The sequence below is a fragment of the Hemitrygon akajei genome, unplaced genomic scaffold, assembly GCF_048418815.1.
Source record: "Hemitrygon akajei unplaced genomic scaffold, sHemAka1.3 Scf000043, whole genome shotgun sequence".
In the NCBI taxonomy this organism is placed as follows: domain Eukaryota; kingdom Metazoa; phylum Chordata; class Chondrichthyes; order Myliobatiformes; family Dasyatidae; genus Hemitrygon; species Hemitrygon akajei.
The window spans coordinates 172,155-180,176 of NW_027331929.1; positions in this window are offsets into that span (position 1 = coordinate 172,155).

Here is an 8,022-nt window from a genome sequence, read left to right on the forward strand (position 1 = left end):
GACTTGCCTCAACACCAGTCTCCTTCAGGGACAGAGGGTAAACCCTGTCAGGGCCCGCGGAATTATCCGCTCTGACTTGCCTCAACACCAGTCTCCTTCAGGGACAGAGGGTAAACCCTGTCAGGGCCCGGGGATTTATCCACTCTGACTTGCCTCAACACCAGTCTCCTTCAGGGACCGAGGGTAAACCCTGTCAGGGCCCGGGGATTTATACACTCTGACTTGCCTCAACACCAGTCTCCTTCAGGGACCGAGGGTAAACCCTGTCAGGGCCCGGGGATTTATCCACTCTGACTTGCCTCAACACCAGTCTCCTTCAGGGACAGAGGGTAAACCCTGTCAGGGCCTGGGGATTTATCCACTCTGCCTTGCCTCAACACCAGTCTCCTTCAGGGAACCAGGGTAAACACTGTCAGGGCCCAGGGATTTATCCACTCTGACTTGCCTCAACACCAGTCTCCTTCAGGATCCGAGGGTAAACCCTGTCAGGGCCTGGGGATTTATCCACTCTGACTTGCCTCAACACCGTCTCCTTCAGGGACCAAGGGTAAACCCTCTCAGGGCCTGGTGATTTATCCACCGTGACTTGCCTCAACACCAGTCTCCTTCAGGGACCGAGGGTAAACCCAGTCAGGGCCCGGGGATTTATCCACTCTGACTTGCCTCAACACCAGTCTCCTTCAGGGACAGAGGGTAAACCCTGTCAGGGCCCGGGGAATTATCCGCTCTGACTTGCCTCAACACCAGTCTCCTTCAGGGACCGAGGGTAAACCCTGTCAGGGCCTGGGGATTTATCCACTCTGACTTGCCTCAACACCAGTCTCCTTCAGGGACCGAGGGTAAACCCTCTCAGGGCCCGGGGATTTATCCGCTCTGACTTGCCTCAACACCAGTCTCCTTCAGGGACCGAGGGTAAACCCTGTCAGGGCCTGGGGATTTATCCACTCTGACTTGCCTCAACACCAGTCTCCTTCAGTGACCGAGGGTAAACCCTGTCAGGGCCCGGGGATTTATCCACTCTGACTTGCCTCAACACCAGTCTCCTTCAGGGACGGAGTGTAAACCGTGTCAGGGCCCGGGGATTTATCCACTCTGACTTGCCTCAACACCAGTCTCCTTCAGGGACCGAGGGTAATCCCTGTCAGGTCCTGGGGATTTATCCACCGTGACTTGTCTCAACACCAGTCTCCTTCAGGGACCGAGGGTAAACCCTGTCAGGGCCCGGGGATTTATCCACCGTGACTTGTCTCAACACCAGTCTCCTTCAGGGACCGAGGGTAAACCCTGTCAGGGCCTGGGGATTTATCCACCGTGACTTGCCTCAACACCAGTCTCTTTCAGGGACCGAGGGTAAACCCAGTCAGGGCCCGGGGATTTATCCACTCTGACTTGCCTCAACACCAGTCTCTTTCAGGGACCGAGGGTAAACCCTGTCAGGGCCCGGGGATTTATCCACTCTGACTTGCCTCAACACCCGTCTACTTCAGGGACCGAGGGTAAACCCTGTCAGGGCCCGGGGATTTATCCACTCTGACTTGCCTCAACACCAGTCCCCTTCAGGGACCGAGGGTAAACCCTGTCAGTGCCCGAGGATTTATCCACTCTGACTGGTTTCAACACCCGTCTCCTTCAGGGACCGAGGGTAAACCCTGTCAGGTTCCGGGGATTTATCCACTCTGACTTGCCTCAACACCAGTCTGCTTCAAGGACCGAGGGTAAACCCTGTCAGGGCCCGGGGATTTACCCACTCTGAATTGCCTCAACACCCGTCTCCTTCAGGGTCCGAGGGTAAACCCTGTCAGGGCCTAGGGATTTATACACCGTGACGTGCCTCAACACCCGTCTCCTTCAGGGACCGAGGGTAAACCCTGTCAGGACCCGGGGATTTATCCACTCTGACTTGCCTCAACACCAGTCTCCTTCAGGGACCGAGGGTAAACCCTGTCAGGTCCCGGGGATTTACCCACTCTGAATTGCCTCAACACCAGTCTCCTTCAGGGACAGAGGGTAAAGCATGTCAGTGCCCGGGGTTTTATCCACTCTGACTTGCCTCAACACCAGTCTGCTTCAGGGACCGAGGGTAAACACTGTCAGCGCCCGGGGATTTATCCAATCTGACTTGCCTCAACACCAGTCTCCTTCAGGGACCGAGGGTAAACACTGTCAGGGCCCGGGGATTTATCCACCCTGACTTGCCTCAACACCAGTCTCCTTCAGGGACCGAGGGTAATCCCTGTCAGGGCCCGGGGATTTATCCACTCTGACTTGCCTCAACACCCGTCTCCTTCAGGGACCGAGGGTAAACCCTGTCAGGGCCCGGGGATTTATCCACCCTGACTTGCCTCAACACCAGTCTCCTTCAGGGACCGAGGGTAAACACTGTCAGGGCCCGGGGATTTATCCACCCTGACTTGCCTCAACACCCGTATCCTTCAGGGACCGAGGGTAAACCCTGTCAGGGCCCGGTGATTTATCCATTCTGACTTGCCTCAACACCAGTGTCCTTCAGGGACCGAGGGTAAACACTGTCAGGGCCCGGGGATTTATCCACTCTGACTTGCCTCAACACCCGTCTCCTTCAGGGACCGAGGGTAAACCCTGTCAGGGCCCGGGGATTTATCCACTCTGACTTGCCTCAACAACAGTCTCCTTCAGGGACCAGGGTAAACCCTGTCAGGGCTTGGGGATTTATCCACTTTGACAAGCCTCAACACCAGTCTCCTTCAGGGACCGAGGGTAAACCCTGTCAGGGCCCGGGGATATATCCACTCTGACTTGCCTCAACACCCGTCTCCTTCTTGGACCGAGGGTAAACACTGTCAGGGTCCGGCGATTTATCCACTCTGACTTGCCTCAACACCAGTCTCCTTCAGGGACCGAGGGTAAACCCTATCAGGGCCTGGGGATTTACCCACACTGAATTGCCTCAACACCAGTCTCCTTCAGGGACCGAGGGTAAACCCTGTCAGGGCCCGGGGATTTATCCACTCTGACTTGCCTCAACACCAGTCTCCTTCAGGGACCGAGGGTAAACCCTGTCAGGGCCCGGGGATTTATCCACTCTGACTTGCCTCAACACCAGTCTCCTTCAGGGACCGAGGGTTAACCCTGTCAGGGCCTGGGGATTTATCCACTCTGACTTGCCTCAACACCAGTCTCCTTCAGGTACCGAGGGTTAACCCTGTCAGGGCCTGGGGATTTATCCACTCTGACTTGCCTCAACACCAGTCTCCTTCAGGGACATAGGGTAAACCCTGTCAGGGCCCGGGGAATTATCCGCTCTGACTTGCCTCAACACCAGTCTCCTTCAGGGACCGAGGGTAAACCCTGTCAGGGCCTGGGGATTTATCCGCTCTGACTTGCCTCAACACCAGTCTCCTTCAGGGACAGAGGGTAAACCCTGTCAGGGCCTGGGGATTTATCCACTCTGACTTGCCTCAACACCAGTCTCCTTCAGGGACCGAGGGTAAACCGTGTCAGGTCCCGGGGATTTATCCACTCTGACTTGCCTCAACACCAGTCTCCTTCAGGGAACGAGGGTAATCCCTGTCAGGGCCTGGGGATTTATCCACTCTGACTTGCCTCAACACCGTCTCCTTCAGGGACCAAGGGTAATCCCTGTCAGGGCCTGGGGATTTATCCACTCTGACAAGCCTCAACACCCGTCTCCTTCAGGGTCCGAGGGTAAACCCTCTCAGGGCCTGGGGATTTATCCACCGTGACTTGCCTCAACACCAGTCTCCTTCAGGGACCGAGGGTAAACCCAGTCAGGGCTCGGGGATTTATCCACTCTGACTTGCCTCAAACCAGTCTCCTTCAGGGACCAGGGTAAACCCTGTCAGGGCTTGGGGATTTATCCACTTTGACAAGCCTCAACACCAGTCTCCTTCAGGGACCGAGGGTAAACCCTGTCAGGGCCGGGGGATATATCCACTCTGACTTGCCTCAACACCCGTCTCCTTCTTGGACCGAGGGTAAACCCTGTCAGGGTCCGGCGATTTATCCACTCTGACTTGCCTGAACACCAGTCTCCTTCAGGGACCGAGGGTAAACCCTATCAGGGCCTGGGGATTTACCCACACTGAATTGCCTCAACACCAGTCTCCTTCAGGGACCGAGGGTAAACCCTGTCAGGGCCCGGGGATTTATCCACTCTGACTTGCCTCAACACCAGTCTCCTTCAGGGACATAGGGTTAACCCTGTCAGGGCCCAGGGATTTATCCACTCTGACTTGCCTCAACACCAGTCTCCTTCAGGATCCGAGGGTAAACCCTGTCAGGGCCTGGGGATTTATGCACCGTGACTTGCCTCAACACCAGTCTCCTTCAGGGACCGAGGGTAAACCCAGTCAGGGCCCGGGGATTTATCCACTCTGACTTGCATCAACACCCGTCTCCTTCAGGGACCGAGGGTAAACTTTGTCAGGGCCCGGGGATTTATCCACTCTGACTTGCCTCAACAACAGTCTCCTTCAGGGACCGAGGGTAAACCCTATCAGGGCCTGGGGATTTACCCACACTGAATTGCCTCAACACCAGTCTCCTTCAGGGACCGAGGGTAAACCCTGTCAGGGCCCGGGGATTTATCCACTCTGACTTGCCTCAACACCAGTCTCCTTCAGGGACCGAGGGTAAACCCTGTCAGGGCCCGGGGATTTATCCACTCTGACTTGCCTCAACACCAGTCTCCTTCAGGGACATAGGGTTAACCCTGTCAGGGCCTGGGGATTTATGCACTCTGACTTGCCTCAACACCAGTCTCCTTCAGGGACCGAGGGTAAACCCTGTCAGGGCCCGGGGAATTATCCGCTCTGACTTGCCTCAACACCAGTCTCCTTCAGGGACCGAGGGTAAACCCTGTCAGGGCCCGGGGATTTATCCACTCTGACTTGCCTCAACACCAGTCTCCTTCAGGGACCGAGGGTAAACCCTGTCAGGGCCCGGGGATTTATCCACTCTGACTTGCCTCAACACCAGTCTCCTTCAGGGACAGAGGGTAAACCCTGTCAGGGCCCGGGGAATTATCCGCTCTGACTTGCCTCAACACCAGTCTCCTTCAGGGACCGAGGGTAAACCCTGTCAGGGCCTGGGGATTTATCCATTCTGACTTGCCTCAACACCAGTCTCCTTCAGGGACCGAGGGTAAACCCTGTCAGGGCCCGGGGATTTATCCGCTCTGACTTGCCTCAACACCAGTCTCCTTCAGGGACCGAGGGTAAACCCTGTCAGGGCCCGGGGATTTATCCACTCTGACTTGCCTCAACACCAGTCTCCTTCAGGGACAGAGGGTAAACCCTGTCAGGGCCTGGGGATTTATCCACTCTGCCTTGCCTCAACACCAGTCTCCTTCAGGGAACGAGGGTAAACACTGTCAGGGCCCGGGGATTTATCCACTCTGACTTGCCTCAACACCAGTCTCCCTCAGGGACCGAGGGTAAACCCTGTCAGGGCCCGGGGATTTATCCGCTCTGACTTGCCTCAACACCAGTCTCCTTCAGGGACCGAGGGTAAACCCTGTCAGGGCCCGGGGATTTATCCACTCTGACTTGCCTCAACACCAGTCTCCTTCAGTGACCGAGGGTAAACCCTGTCAGGGCCCGGGGATTTATCCACTCTGACTTGCCTCAACACCAGTCTCCTTCAGGGACAGAGGGTAAACCCTGTCAGGGCCCGGGGAATTATCCGCTCTGACTTGCCTCAACACCAGTCTCCTTCAGGGACCGAGGGTAAACCCTGTCAGGGCCTGGGGATTTATCCACTCTGACTTGCCTCAACACCAGTCTCCTTCAGGGACCAGGGTAAACCCTGTCAGGGCTTGGGGATTTATCCACTTTGACAAGCCTCAACACCAGTCTCCTTCAGGGACCGAGGGTAAACCCTGTCAGGGCCCGGGGATATATCCACTCTGACTTGCCTCAACACCCGTCTCCTTCTTGGACAGAGGGTAAACCCTGTCAGGGTCCGGCGATTTATCCACTCTGACTTGCCTCAACACCCGTCTCTTTCAGGGACCGAGGGTAAACCCTGTCAGGGCCCGGGGATTTATCCACCGTGACTTGCCTCAACACCAGTCTCCTTCAGGGACCGAGGGTAAACCCTGTCAGGGCCCGGGGAATTATCCGCTCTGACTTGCCTCAACACCAGTCTCCTTCAGGGACCGAGGGTAAACCCTGTCAGGGCCTGGGGATTTATCCGCTCTGACTTGCCTCAACACCAGTCTCCTTCAGGGACAGAGGGTAAACCCTGTCAGGGCCCGGGGAATTATCCGCTCTGACTTGCCTCAACACCAGTCTCCTTCAGGGACAGAGGGTAAACCCTGTCAGGGCCCGGGGATTTATCCACTCTGACTTGGCTCAACACCAGTCTCCTTCAGGGACCGAGGGTAAACCCTGTCAGGGCCCGGGGATTTATCCACTCTGACTTGCCTCAACACCAGTCTCCTTCAGGGACCGAGGGTAAACCCTGTCAGGGCCCGGGGATTTATCCACTCTGACTTGCCTCAACACCAGTCTCCTTCAGGGAACGAGGGTAAACACTGTCAGGGCCCAGGGATTTATCCACTCTGACTTGCCTCAACACCAGTCTCCTTCAGGATCCGAGGGTAAACCCTGTCAGGGCCTGGGGATTTATCCACTCTGACTTGCCTCAACACCGTCTCCTTCAGGGACCAAGGGTAAACCCTCTCAGGGCCTGGGGATTTATCCACCGTGACTTGCCTCAACACCAGTCTCCTTCAGGGACCGAGGGTAAACCCAGTCAGGGCCCGGGGATTTATCCACTCTGACTTGCATCAACACCCGTCTCCTTCAGGGACCGAGGGTAAACCCTATCAGGGCCTGGGGATTTACCCACACTGAATTGCCTCAACACCAGTCTCCTTCAGGGACCGAGGGTAAACCCTGTCAGGGCCCGGGGATTTATCCACTCTGACTTGCCTCAACACCAGTCTCCTTCAGGGACCGAGGGTAAACCCTGTCAGGGCCCGGGGATTTATCCACTCTGACTTGCCTCAACACCAGTCTCCTTCAGGGACATAGGGTTAACCCTGTCAGGGCCTGGGGATTTATGCACTCTGACTTGCCTCAACACCAGTCTCCTTCAGGGACCGAGGGTAAACCCTGTCAGGGCCCGGGGAATTATCCGCTCTGACTTGCCTCAACACCAGTCTCCTTCAGGGACCGAGGGTAAACCCTGTCAGGGCCCGGGGATTTATCCACTCTGACTTGCCTCAACACCAGTCTCCTTCAGGGACCGAGGGTAAACCCTGTCAGGGCCCGGGGATTTATCCACTCTGACTTGCCTCAACACCAGTCTCCTTCAGGGACAGAGGGTAAACCCTGTCAGGGCCCGGGGAATTATCCGCTCTGACTTGCCTCAACACCAGTCTCCTTCAGGGACCGAGGGTAAACCCTGTCAGGGCCTGGGGATTTATCCATTCTGACTTGCCTCAACACCAGTCTCCTTCAGGGACCGAGGGTAAACCCTGTCAGGGCCCGGGGATTTATCCGCTCTGACTTGCCTCAACACCAGTCTCCTTCAGGGACCGAGGGTAAACCCTGTCAGGGCCCGGGGATTTATCCACTCTGACTTGCCTCAACACCAGTCTCCTTCAGGGACAGAGGGTAAACCCTGTCAGGGCCTGGGGATTTATCCACTCTGCCTTGCCTCAACACCAGTCTCCTTCAGGGAACGAGTGTAAACACTGTCAGGGCCCGGGGATTTATCCACTCTGACTTGCCTCAACACCAGTCTCCCTCAGGGACCGAGGGTAAACCCTGTCAGGGCCCGGGGATTTATCCGCTCTGACTTGCCTCAACACCAGTCTCCTTCAGGGACCGAGGGTAAACCCTGTCAGGGCCCGGGGATTTATCCACTCTGACTTGCCTCAAAACCAGTCTCCTTCAGTGACCGAGGGTAAACCCTGTCAGGGCCCGGGGATTTATCCACTCTGACTTGCCTCAACACCAGTCTCCTTCAGGGACAGAGGGTAAACCCTGTCAGGGCCCGGGGAATTATCCGCTC